Source organism: Eschrichtius robustus, chromosome 11 (assembly GCF_028021215.1).
Source record: "Eschrichtius robustus isolate mEscRob2 chromosome 11, mEscRob2.pri, whole genome shotgun sequence".
Taxonomy (NCBI): Eukaryota; Metazoa; Chordata; class Mammalia; order Artiodactyla; family Eschrichtiidae; genus Eschrichtius; species Eschrichtius robustus.
The window spans coordinates 67,396,088-67,410,133 of NC_090834.1; the positions used below are offsets into that span (position 1 = coordinate 67,396,088).

The 14,046-nt window shown below is 44.5% G+C and overlaps 1 long non-coding RNA gene across 1 annotated transcript; it reads right to left on the reverse strand.

The window, feature by feature from the left end:
- Positions 1-1,113: 1,113 nt before the first annotated feature.
- On the reverse strand, positions 1,114-14,022 carry LOC137772330 (uncharacterized). Its single transcript, XR_011075465.1, has 3 exons — positions 13,917-14,022; positions 1,734-1,799; positions 1,114-1,309 (listed from the first exon to the last, which is right to left on the reverse strand). It is a non-coding gene; the product is annotated as an uncharacterized lncRNA (long non-coding RNA).
- Between the last annotated feature and the right edge of the window lie 24 nt (positions 14,023-14,046).

The window sequence follows — 14,046 nt, forward strand, 5'->3', positions numbered from 1 at the left end:
CACTCAGCGCTGAAACGGGCTGGATTCCATGTCTCATCCCAAAGAATTTACATTTCCTGGCATGGATTAGTTGTAGACCAGTTGACCAACAGTGAGCGGGGAGTGGGGAGCTGAAAGGAAAGGGGCACAGATGGAGTCTGTTGTCAAGGAGGGAAAGGAAAGGGAAAGGCTGCTTCAGCCCCTCCACTGTGAGCACTTATACACTTAGTTAGGGTTCCTTTAGGGATGAGGGGGTCTTTCAAAGAATACCCTAGCCAAACATGCTCTTTTCTTTGGCCTGAGGAACGGGACATGTGACAGGTACCGTTGAGGACCCTGCACTTGGGATTTAATGCACTGTGGTTGCAGTCTTGAAATTCTTAATCATTTTATCTTTAACTTTGGGTTAAGGGAATTCTCATGGAACAGTGGAGCAGGCACTGGGGGCTTGGAGCCTGAACTTACACACATTCCCACCCCTGCGGCCTCCGTGGATGGGTTCTCACAGCCACTCCCCTGCCTGGCAGGGGCCTGGTGCCAGTGCAGGAAGGTGGGTGCTGGGGGCACGCATGCTGTGGAGTGGGGCATGGTGGCAGCCATCCTCACCCCAGCCTGGCGGCACCACGGTGCTCCTGGTGGGCGGCCGACGTTAGCGGAGTCTTGACAGGGGCAAGCTCTTGCCCACGCTTGTACTGAGTGCGTCTGAGTTTTGAGGATACCTGGGAGTAGCCTGTTTGCTGTGGGCTGAGGTGGCAGGCCTGTGGGAAGGGGAAGCTGGCAGCTGTCAGGCCGAAGAGACCACCCGCCTCAGGCACCCATGGGGTCCTATGCCCTGGAGGGTCCTTTCTCCTGGCTCTGCGCCAGGGGGATCCTCACTTCTTCCTTCCACTTTTCCTGAGGCTGGCTCTGTTTTTCTCTTCTAGCCAGCTCAAGGTACCCTCCTGGAATGAGCCACAGAATTCAAATTGTGTAATTTCAATGATTCCAAATACAACTTAAATACTCTTGACATTTTCATCTAAAACTGGCATTGCATAATATAAAGATGAAGGGTAAAATTCATGCTAAAAATTTGTCTTTAATTTTTCTTTACTTAGGACGACATTAAATAGCAAATAAAAAACATCATGACAAGTTGAGAGAGTCTGCAAAAGGAGGAAAAAGCTTATGTATTTCTTTACATGTATGGGGGGGCGGGCTAAAATATACATAACATAAAATTTACCATTTTAACCGTTTTTGAGTGTGCAGTTCAGTGTCGTTAAGTACATTCACATTGTTGCGCAAACATCACCACCATCCATCTCCAGAACTTCTTCATCTTCCTAAACTGAAATTGTACCCATTAAACAAAAACTCCCTCTCCCCGCCCCCTTCAGCCCCGGGCAACCACCATTCTACTTTCTCTTTCTATGACTTTGACTACTCTAGGTACTTCACAGAAGTGGAATCATATGCTATTTATATCTGGCTTTATGCATACCTTTAACAGCCCTTTTTTCCTGCTTTTTGACCAAGAATCCCCATATTGTCTTTTTGTACTAAGCCCCACAGATTATGTAGCCTGCCCTGCTGAGGAAAGCTCTTCAATTCTCTTTTTGCTGTCACACAAGAGGTGTGACTCGTGTTTGGGGAATATATCATACGCTTTTATGGGCTCCCTTAGGGTAACTGGGAACTTCTACTTCCCCATAACTCCTGGAGGTCCTGCAAAGCAGGTCACCTCTGGCTGTTCCCTCCAGCTCTAAACTCACCTGGCTTGAGAGGTACAGCGTCCTCAATTCTCCATACAGGAATTTCATTTTGCTTCCAGAGCACGGCTAAAATTGAAAGACAGAAAGCAAGTCATGTTGAGAATAAAGAACACTCAAGAATCAGGATAATTGCATGAATAGGTAAAATGAAAATTAGCTGGCAAAAGCTTTTTCTTTTCACTTTTCTGCATTCAAATGACAGAAAATAGGATTCTTGCTCTAATGTCAATCCCAAATTTCTCCCAGTTTGTTTCCCTTCTGCAGAGTTTCCCTGGACACACAGGAGGCATCCAAAAAAGCTCTCCAGAAGACAGAGCACCTTCACTACTCTGTCCAGAAGCCCATCTGCCTAAGAAAGGATGTGGAAAACAGCTCTAATCTGAGTTGCAGACTCAGTCCCAGTGCCCTCCAGATAAATTCTGCAATTTCTAAGGAAAAAGGAAAGAGGTAAAATCTCTGCTTCCGCAAGGGAGTTGCCTTATCTTTTTAAATAGGGAGCTTTTGCTCCAAGCCAGTGACAGGACTTTTGCGCCGATGAGGACCCTGGGAGGGCAATGGGTCCCAGTTGGGAGCAGCTCTTACACTCACCAGACCTTTTACCCAGATGAAACTGATCAGCCAAGCGGTTTCCCCACTGCATTAGAGCTTTTCTAACATTCTGAAATTACTTAATGTTCTTTTAAACGGAAAATCAGGAACAACAGAAAAGTGGACCATTTTTTTCTGCAAAGGTGATCTTCACTATTGTGAAGCTGGTGAAATTTTGTGGGTATATCAAAGTCAAAAAGAAAGCAATTAGTTAAGGATGAAAGGCCATGGCAAGCCTTGGGGTCAGCCACCAGCAGGAGGCACTAAGTAGGTTCAGGGAGCAATCGACAGCTACACACTGCTTCACCACCTCCTTCTGGAACAAATCAACCGGCTGTGCCTGGGCGAGGGCAGTCCTTAATCTTGAAGGAAGTCATTTCATGCTAGGAGAAAACAGGGTTAGTGATAGGAAGAGAAGGACCCTGACTGCCTTCTCAGGTCACAGAGTTTGACATTAGGAGGAAATGCCCACACCAGACCTTGGAGACTAGTTTTGTGTCTTGGCTCAACCTGGCAACCACTTTTGGCTTTATAACCAGTGTTGACCAAAGAAATACTTCTGAGGGCATCTGAGATTCAGTTCTGAGATGCCAGCTGCAATCCTTGTGACCAGAAGGTGCTGAGGATTAAATATTCTCACACATGCACTTACAGGGCAAATCTCTGCCAGGCCTAAGAGTCCGAAGTCCTAGTCACTTATTCCTACCAATATTCAACACTCCTTAGCCCACTCCTAATTAATGCATGGGCAGGTTGTTGGCAGTGTTTGGCATCCTGCATCACACTGCATAGTCTCAGGGAAAGGTCTATAGGGTCACCTTCCTCCATCCCCACAGGAAAAGTCACTTGCTCACCCAAAGGTAGAGCCCAGTCCAGGGCCCCAGTGTCAACCATGATTGGATGCAACAGGGTGCTGAAGCTCCTACCCCATGTTCTTAGACAGCAACCACTGGGATAAATGCCCTTTGCTGCCCTACCCTTGGATCCCAGTCTAACAAGCAGGCTCTGACCTTGTTCCCAAGGGTTGCATCTGCTACTACTCTGGAGAAGTTTTTAAAAACTGTTGCCTTTAACTACTCTCTTTGGCTAGCTTTCTTCCTCTTTCTTCCTCATTGCGTATCAGAAGAAGATGAGGAGGAGCTTTTTATTCCAAAGCTGACTGTTCCTTATTCATACTATATGTGCTCTGACTAAGGACTTGCTCATTCGGAGGAAGAAGAGCCTGTTTCTAGCTCCACCTCTGAGACTAGGAAGTTAGAACTTAGTCAGTCTAATGCACTCAATCACTAAGAAAAATTTTCAAGTTTTCCTAAACAATTCTTTAATCAGTGACAGACCAAAACTAAATTATAGACTAGTTTTAAGTACACAGCAATGAGAATGTATGATCCTGCATGTAAAAGTATGAATGATCCTTATAAATATAATGTTCAGCAAAGGAAGCTGGACCTAAGAGTGCGGGCCAAACCATTCTCATTATTTGAAGTCAGGACAGTGGATACTCTTGGTAGGGAGGGGAGCTGGGGGTGAGAAGAAAGCCCAGAGGGAAGTTGAAGCTCTAGCTTCATGGGCATGTCCATAGGGCCCTGCACTTAGAAAGGCCTCACTGGTGGTTTAATGCTCTGCTGTCACCATCTTAAAGTTCTTAATAAAACTAGAACATTGCATTTTCATTTCTCATTGGACCCTGTAAACTATGTAGCTGTAATGTTCTATTTCTTAATCTGAGTGTTGAATTTGTGAATATTCACCAAAGTGTACATATTTTGATATGTTTGCTTTTCTGTATGTGTATTATACCTCAACATGAAGTTTAAAAAAGTTGAATTATAGATTATTTTAAAAATAAGTCAATGAAACATTACTTATGGAATGCAGCCAAAGTTGTATTCACAAGAAAACTCATGACCTTAAACACTTTTACTGCTGAATAAGAAAAAATAAAAGTTCATTAACAAAGCAGACAATGCAGGACCTCAAAAAAAAAAAAAAGCAATACCTCAAAAAAAAAAAAAAGCTGAACCTAGACACATTAATGAGCAACATCTTTCAAACTGTCACAGAATCAATCATTCTCATACTGTTAAAGCTGTTCTAAAGCACAGAGAAAGAAGCAAACATTCCAGTGTTTCATGAAGCCAAAATCCTATTAAGATTGTACAACAGAAAAACTATGGACCAGTTCCATTTATAAATATAGATGCAAAATGCCTACATGAAATACATGAACATAATTTTGCAGTATGTTCTGAAAACAACTTGACTACAGTTTATTTCAGGAAGAATAGAGTGGCATAATAGAAGGAAAATCTACTCATCTAATTCACCACATAAATAATTAAAAAGAGGAAAAAGCATAATAATTAAGAGAAATGCTAAAATGTGATATAATTGAATATTCATTCCTCATAAATATTCTGACAAAAGGAAAAGAATACTTCCCTAACAGATATAAATCATGTCCACATGCACACATACACATAATCGCATCTTATCAACCAATATTCTTCTTCTTTTTTTCCAATATTATTCTTAATATCCCCATTAAAGTCAGGAGCAAGACAGGAATGCTCTCTACCTCTCCTATAATTAGCACCATGTTCTAACCAACTGAGCTAACCAGCCATTGAACACCTCACCTCTTATTTAATGTTGTTCTGGAAGTGTTAGTTAATGCAATTAGACAACAGAACAAAGTAAGAGTCATAAATACCAGGAAGAAGGACAGAATTATCAATTATATGATTGCCTACTTAGAAATCCAAAATAATCAACTGAAAAATTGTTAGAAGTAATCCAGGAGCACAGAACATGTTTTGTGTCTTTATTTCATCTTCGCCATTTTTCTGTGCTCCTGTTGTTTCTAACCACTGGTTTACAAGCACACAGACACACAGGACCCTGGAAATCAGCAGAGCTTGGTAGTGGTGGGTGGGCATCAAACACAAGGCTGGGCTGCTTCAAAAACCTTGAAGGCAAGGCAGGTGATCCAGTCAGAATTGGCAGGAGCATGTGTGAGCAATCCTACGTCCCAAACTGAGCTCCTGGCTCAGTTAAGATTCTGAAGCTGGTAACCAGGGACAAAGCCTCTTATTCTGTGCTTAAAAGTGAGCCTGTAATAAATCAGAGGGCTCCTGGAAGCCCCTTCCTTATCAGCACCTCACCACAGACTGCAGCCAGAGAACAGAGCTGCTTGTCTGAGACCTGCAGGAAGACCAGTCCAGATGAAGTAACCAGGCTAAGAAAACAGAAGCACAGGCTCCTTTCCCAAGAGCAAAGCCAGGGGAGGGAGATAGGGAGGTGGGGAAGCGAGGAAAGGGAAGGAGGGCTAGGGCATCCGTGACCAGAAAGAGAGGAGAGCTCTAGTATGTCAGAAAAGGCAGGGTATGGGTCTCCAGGACTTGTGCCATATTCCACCTTCCCCATCCTGTTTTAGAGCAATGATACGGCCTTCCTCTTGGCTCTCTCTTTAGTTGGTACCTAGGCATTTTGGAAGTGAGATTTTTTGATAATTTTGTATATTTCTCCAAATGTCTTCCCTGTGGTAAATATATTTACTCTAGGTTAATTTTTTAAAATTGAATCATTATACAGTTTTGCAACCTTTTTTCGTATCTTAGATATCTTTTCATTTTGTACATATAGCTCTATCTCATTATTTTGCAAACTGTGGTTACTTATTATTTAATGGACATTCGGGTGGCTTCCAATTTTTGGTATTTTAAACAATGCCTACAACACAATTTCTCCAAATCTCCATTTGGCTGATTCCCTCACTTCATTCAGATTCCTGCTCAAATGCCACCTCCTCAGAAAGGCCTTCCTAGATCATCCTATTTAAAATAGCACCTCCCTCCAACCCTCTATCACTTCTTAATCCCTGACACCTCCCTTTTTCTTATATAGCACTTATCACTACTTGATACTTTTTGTACCTTTGTTTACTTATATATTGTCTGTCTCCACCAGAGGCCTCAAAGTTTTATGAAAGTAAGGACTTTGTTTTGTTTCACTGCTGTGTTCCTAGTGCCCAAAAGGGTGCCAAGCCCATAGGGGAATCTCATTAAGTATTTACTGAATGAATTAATACAACAATAAACATTCTTTTATATATTTTTGCAAACCTGTAGAAATGTTTACTAGCATTGCTGAGTCAAAGATTATAAATATTTAAATTGTAACAGAAATATTCAAAACAATCTTTTAGGGACTTCCCTGGTGGCGCAGTGGTTAAGAATCCACCTAGTAGGGCTTCCCTGGTGGCACAGTGGTTAAGAATCCGCCTGCCAATGCAGGAGACACAGGTTCGAGCCCTGGCCCGGGAAGATCCCACATGCCGTGGAGCAATTAAGCCCATGTGCCACAACTACTGAGCCTGCACTCTAGAGCCCACGAGCCACAACTACTGAGCCCGCGTGCCACAACTACTGAAGCCCGTGTGCCTAGAGCCCGTGCTCCACAACAAGAGAAGCCACTGCAATGAGAAGCCCGCGCACTGCAAGGAAGAGTAGCCCCCACTCGCCGCAACTAGAGAAAGCCCGCATGCAGCAACGAAGACCCAACACAGCCAAAAATAAATAAATAAAAATAAATAAATTAAAAAAAAAAAAAGAATCCACCTAGCAATGCAGGGGACACGGGTTCGATCCCTAGTCCAGGAAGATCCCACATGCCACAACTACTGAGCCTGTGCTCTAGAGCCCGCGAGCCACAACTGCTGAGCCCATGTGCCACAACTACTGAAGCCCGCATGCCTAGAGCCTGTGCTCCACAACAAGAGAAGCCACCGCAATGAGAAGCCCACACACCGCAACCAAGAGTAGCCCCCCCTCGCCACAACTAGAGAAAGCCCACACGCAGCAACGAAGACCCAACGCAGCCAAAACTAAATAATTAATTTTTTAAAAATATTAAAAAAAATCTTAAAAGTGGTACCAATTTACACCCACCCCCATAGCAGACAACCCTCTGCAACACAGCATAGTATCAATCTTTATAATCTTTCCTCTTGACTTTAGAATTTAAAATACATGTGGATTTTATGGTATAACAAAAAGGTAGAGGTGCCAAGTCTGACTGTCTCTGATTCCCACTCCCCTCAATCACGCCGTACAGGAAGTGTGCCCTGAGGTCCAGACTCTAGCAGCACACTGTACAACTAGCCTGGCCCATGGCTGGGTCCTGTGACACTGTCTCCATCAAGTCTCCCAGTGAGTTCTCACCCTCACCTTACCCCATTCCTGACAGGGTAGAAAGAGCTATTCTTTAAGTCAGTAGTAATACAGTCTCAGTAATGCTGGCTCTATGACTGTGTGATACAGGTATTTAACGTGTCTGGGTTTCATTTTCTTCATCCGTAAAATGTGAATAAAAATACCTCTTGGACGGTTCCTATAAAGATTAAATAAGATAAATATGTAAAGCATCTGGCTCGGTGCCTACCATATAGCTGGCACTATAGCCTTCCCAGCTCCCTTCAAAGCACTCCAGCTTTTTGTGGCACTTAGGACATTTCTCATATTCTGACCTGTATAAAAGTAGGGGCAGTGTGTAGGATATGGATGGTGCTTGAACATGGCACGCACTCAATAGAAGATGCCAGGTAGAGTTGATTTTTGCATTCAGGAACTAGTCCATCCTCACTGGTATGTTTTTTTCCATGTACATATTTACACCACCAATCAGCTGATCGTATCCCACACTGCCGCGTATTCTCTATCCAACTAGCTACTGGATGAGCTCATCTCTCAATCCTGTCTGAGCTGAACAAGGCCTTTTACAGAACTTTAAAACTGACTCACCACTGAGTCATCAAAACATAGCAATACCCAAACACACTCCTGTTGCTTCACAAAAGACCAGCATGGGATGTCTGCCTTATCTCCTTTCCCTCTCCTACTGAGACTGGGCCCCTTGTCTCACTGGAGAGGAGTCATCACATCTTTTGTGCGGCAGTAATCTGAACAAAGCTGGTTTAGATAATCACAGTGTGGCCAGCAGACAACTCGTGGTCATCCGGGTCATTTCCTGTGTATGTCACTAACCCAGGAGGAGAGGCAATTAATCAATTACCCGATTGTGTATTTAGCACCGGCATTCTGTTGGGCACTCACTTACTGATTCCTCCTGTTTATAACTGTGGCCACTGTGAAGTGACCTTTTCAGTTATTGAAACTCATGAAGAATAGAGAGAAAAGCAGCCCTTTGCAAGTAATATTGGAGAAAATGGGGCTACTTCGTTCCATTCCAGTAAAAAGAAGTTCTAAAATAGCAAATAGGAAGCATGATGTTTTGGCTAACTGCCTCACAGAGCTGTAATTTTAAATGTGGGTTGAGAACTCCTCTCTTATCTAGAAATAATATGGCCAGTGGTCAGTATTTTCTCTTGGGAAAAGTCTTAAAGTTAGTATTCTTGCCACAGGCCTTACTGATTGCAGTGGACTATCAAGTCGTTGAAGATTAGGGGGGCCTGTGTAAAGGCTGAGATAACTGGGAGCAGGCCTGAAGGCTTCTTTCACTAACAAAACTGGTTATAGCCAAGGTTTTGTGTATGTACAGACGCAACTGTTAAGCACCCCAGCACGGTCTCTCAGTGTTGAAGCCCTCAAGAAAAAACTGAATGAGAATCTTAGATCCTCAAAGTTTTTGTACATAATCTATATAATTGCATGTAATGGAATCTGCCCTTGATCTTATATAAATGTCAGAAGGATAAATGAAAATAGTATGTTAGTAATCCTTAAAGATTCATTAGGCATGAAAATAAATTATGCTCATTTCATTAAAATACAAGCTTTCAAGTGGTCATTCTTCCCTAGCTATACTTTTCAAGTTCTTATCAATACTATCTCTGTTCTGATTTGATTATCCTTGCTGGTTGTACACAAACTTTAACTGTTGATCCACGTTAAGCAAACTTATTTTGGTGACACCAGGAATCACATGTTGCATTTACTGAGTATAAAGCCAGTAACAAGTATGAATATTCTCGAATAACACTGTTACAAGTAAAAGCACACATAACATTTATTGAACACTATTCGTCAGGGACAATGCTAGTCTCACATTTAATCCATTGAACAAAGGAGGAACTGGATTTGATTATTCTGTATCAGAGTAAGCTGATGAACATGTGGTGAAATGGTCAAACAGTGTCAGTGTCATCCATCAGAGGGTATTAAGGCAAGTGACAAAGGAGAGAAATCTAATCTATACCTGAGAAGTCAAACAGGAGCAGTGGTAGGAGTTACCACATTCTAGTTTGAGAACTGGATTCCTGGGGCCAACCAGCAGTTGGTAACAGAGCTGGGTTGAAGTGAGATGAGGTTTGCTGAGAAAACCAGCAGAAGGAGATAGGTAAAGATATTAAGCAAGATGAAGAAAGACAGTTTAACTTTTTTAGCATATTATTTGGTTTTTAAGTGAAAAACAGATTTGACCAACATGGCTTTTAAAAAAAATTAGATATCTATCAGAGTAGGCTCTTCTTTAGAAAAAGTTATTATTTCTCCAGAATCAAAAACATAAACTGGAAAGGATTCAGCTTTGGGTAAAATCTGGCTAGTCTTAACAAACATTCCTAGAGACTTTACATCAGTGTGAAAAATTAGGTCCTAGTTCTGAAGGACTTTTCATTCAAAAGTTCATGGCTTATGTTAATGAGAATATGCACATATATTTATGTGCTGTATATATTAAAAGTATTTGAGGACTTCCCTGGTGGCGCAGTGGTTAAGAATCGCCTGCCAGTGCAGGGGACACGGGTTTGATCCCTGGTCTGGGAGGATCCCACATTCCGTGGAGGCAACTAAGCCCATGTGCCACAACTACTGAGCCCTCATGCCACAGCTACTGAAGCCCGCGCACTAGAGCCTGTGCTCCGCAACAAGAGAAGCCACCGCAATGAGAAGCACGCCCACCGCAATGAAGAGTAGCCCCCGCTCCCTGCAACCAGAGAAAGCCCGCATGCAGCAACAAAGACCCAACGCAGCCAAAAATAAAATAAGTAAATTTATTTAAAAAAAAAGTATTTGAGAAGGTGATTCAGGACTCTCAATTATAAATCTTCAGGGCAGGAATCTTGCTTATTTTGCTGCTAAGGAAGGTGAATAGGCTGACAACAGTGGCATGAAAAAAACTTTTACTTGCTAAATCATCAGTCTAAAGGAGATAAACAGGTTAAGTTTGTTCTCCCAATACCCAGAGGCAAAATTTTCGCTCAGTTATTACAACATTACCACAAGCCTGTGGATTCTGCAAAAGTTGCCTAGCAACATTACAGTTAGTAACAACACAGGGTAGGAAAAGAACAGGAAATTTGAATTAGATATGCCCTGGGGCAGGTGGGCGTAACCCTGTCTCTTAGTACAGTGAGTGCTGTACTCTGAGGAGCATGAAATTTTAAAAATCGGAACAATCATTTAGAATTTCAGTTAGGACATTGCTGCAGTTAAACCGTAACATTGTGCCTGTTCTCAGCTGGAGGAGGCAGGGCCTGGGTTTCTTACTCATTTTGCCACTTTTGTTTTAAAGAACACTACATTTTAATTATTCCAGAAACATTTATTAAGAACCTTCTTTGGGGCCAAGGCACATTGCTGGTTGCTGGAGCTCTAAAGACAAATAAAACTCGATCTCAGGGCTGGGTGGAAGAGAAGCCAGACAGTAAACAAAGAGTGTTACATAGTCCATGCCGGGTGCAGTGTAAAGTCTGGAGCCGGGAATATCTATTTTACATGAAAGTGGCGAAAGTCAAATGGTTCTTGCCCTGATTACTGCTTTTAACAATACTTGAAAAAAAAAAATTCCTTCTTTCCCCCAGTAGTTTTATACATTTGTTGGGAATTTACCTCTCCTATTCTGTGTGAGGACCTGGGTGTGAACCAAGAACTCTTCCCTTCCCATCCGGAACCCAGGTCCTTTTGCCCCAGCCAATTTCAAGAACCTCCCAGTTCAGGGAAGCAGACAGGTGGAAAAGTTAAGAGGTGACAAAACCCAAAAAATGTTAGAGGGCTTCCCTGGTGGCGCAGTGGTTGAGAATCCGCCTGCCAATGCAGGGGACACGGGTTCGAGCCCTGGTCTGGGAAGATCCCACATGCCGCGGAGCAACGGGGCCCGTGAGCCACAATTACTGAGCCTGCGCGTCTGGAGCCAGTGCTCCGCAACGAGAGGCCGCGACAGTGAGAGGCCCGCGCACCGCGATGAAGAATGGCCCCCGCTCGCCGCAACTAGAGAAAGCCCTCGCACAGAAACGAAGACCCAACACAGCCACAAATAAATAAATTAAAAAAAAAAAAATGTTAGAAGAGTGTTTTCCTCCAGGAAGGGGACTTGGTCTGGGGGTTGCAGGGGTGAGTCGGAGACTTCTATGCCATTTGAATTAATAATATAGAGAGAAAAATAAGCCAATCAACAAATATTTAAGTAAGGGCTCTGTTATTCACTCAGAAGATATTGTGCACCTAAATCACATCAGAATACTGCAATAAACAAATGGAAAATGTCCCTATACTCAAGGACCTCATTTTCTAGAAGGGAATAGGAGTAAACAATCAACACACTTTGAAATAGATATAAGCCTGTTAAGGAAATAAAGCAGGGTGTTGTGAAAGAGTGAAGGGGGGGTGGCCAGCGTGAGCTTGCATGCGTAGCGATATAGAGGATACAGGATTCCTATATAGGAGAGGCTTAGGGACAAAAACCTCGCTCTGGAGAGGTGTTTACTCAGCTTTAAAGTTTCTGTTTACCTAGGAAGCACACTATTTTTACATACAACTCATGTTACAGATCAATAAAGAGCAGAAGTTTTCTAAAGTTATTTTTATTTACACGTCACATGAAATTGAGAAAATGTCAACTATCCGTATCAAAGAATTTATATTTCTCACTAGGAGAGAAGTGTTGGAGGGAGGGTGCTAAAAACCACTCCTTGGCTTTGGCCACGGATCATCAGAGAACACCTCTCTCTGAAACATACAAAAGGGTTGAGTTCCAGTCTTCTGAGAGCTTAAAATTAAGTTTGGACTAACACACAGAAAAGACACATTTATACATCAGTTAGCAAATATTTGGAGGAGACGACTGTTTACCCTTCACTGCTTCTTCAGTTATGTGATCTCAGGGAATTTCCCATGTGATAAGTACTAAGATGTGTTTCCATTGTTAAAAACCACCTTGAGTTTAACCTTTGAAAAGTGTTAGAACAACACACATGGTCAGGTGTTAATATCCATAAAGTGCCACAATAAGAAAAACAGACAAGAGAGATAAATGCAAATGGCCATTAAGCCCATGAAAACTGTCCAGTGATACGAATCAAAACAACAAAACTATATCTGCAAACATTAAGTACCCACTGATGTCCAGAATTCACCAACGGTGTACTCTAATCCACCGCTTGTGAGAACGTAAATTTTTTTTTTCTGGAAGGCAGTTTGGCAGTTTATATATACTTTGAGCCAGTAATTCTCACTTCTTTGAATGTATCCTAAAGAATAAAAAACAAAACACAGAGGAAAAACAACACGAGAAGGAACAATATTCATTACGGGGTTACTCACAACTGAAAAATTGTCAGAAACTTCTCTGTGCGACAGTAAGGGACGGATTAAATCACAATTTGACGGAGTATTAGAGAAATTTTTTCTCAAGTTGCTCTGAAATTTGCAGCGAGCGGAGCCAATCTGTTTTGCCAACACTTGCCCACGTGCTGGCAAACAAATATAAACACCGTGGCCGCGTGGTGGGCACTTGGTTTTGTGCTTAGGGCCGAGTGTGGTGCTGCTTTATTTACTGTGGGCAAGTGGGGGGCGGGCGGTGGAGAGCGGGGACGGCAGAGGGGACCATAGCCTGCGGGCGCTCCCCTCGCTGCGGACACACCGGCCCCTAACAGACTCTCCGGGGGATAACTGAGGTTCAGAGGTCGCCCCGCATCCAGTGACCTCGCCTCGAGAACTCGAGCGTCCGTCTTCCGGCTGACTTCGGTGTCGGCCTAACCCATTTGCACACGGTTCGCAAGGGTCCAGAGGCCGGAGGCACCATTCCCGGCTCAGCCCTCGACCCTGGAACCAGACTCCCCACAGCCACGCCCACTGAGTCCCAGGGCCCGGCACCAAAGGGATGCGGGACAGGAGATCGGTCTCCCTGGGCAGCGCCCAAGGGCCACGGCGGTCCCCCGCTCCCCGCGACCCGCAGGGACCCCGAGGCGCTCCCCCATCGCAAGTCCCACTCCTGACTCCGGGGAGCCGGAAGGGCGGCGAAGAGGTCGTGCCCAGGCCGGCGCTACGCTCGGCCTAGTCCAGTCCCCACACTTCGCTCCTCCCAGAGGGCCGCCTCTGCTCCCCGGCCCGGCCCCATCCGGGCGGTGCCGGACCCAGCTCCCAGCCATCCAGCTCGCTCATAGGTCCGCGGCACCGCGCCCGCCCAGGCCTGGATCCGCGCCGAGCGGGAGACGGGGGCGGGGGCGGGGGACGGGGGGGCGGAGCCAGCGGGTTCGCGCCAAAATCGCGTAGTTGATCCCTCCCCCGCGGGCTACGTCGCGCCCTCCTTTTTTTTCAAACCCCGGGCTGGGTGGGGATTGGTGGACTGGGCACTCACGTGGTTAACGGTCGCGGGAAGCCGCGGAGCCCGAACTTGCTGCTGGACCTGCGGAGACCCCAGCCTCGGCGCCCGGGCCGCCCCGCCTCTGCAGAAGAGTCCGCGCCGCCGCCGCCGCCCCCGCCGGCCG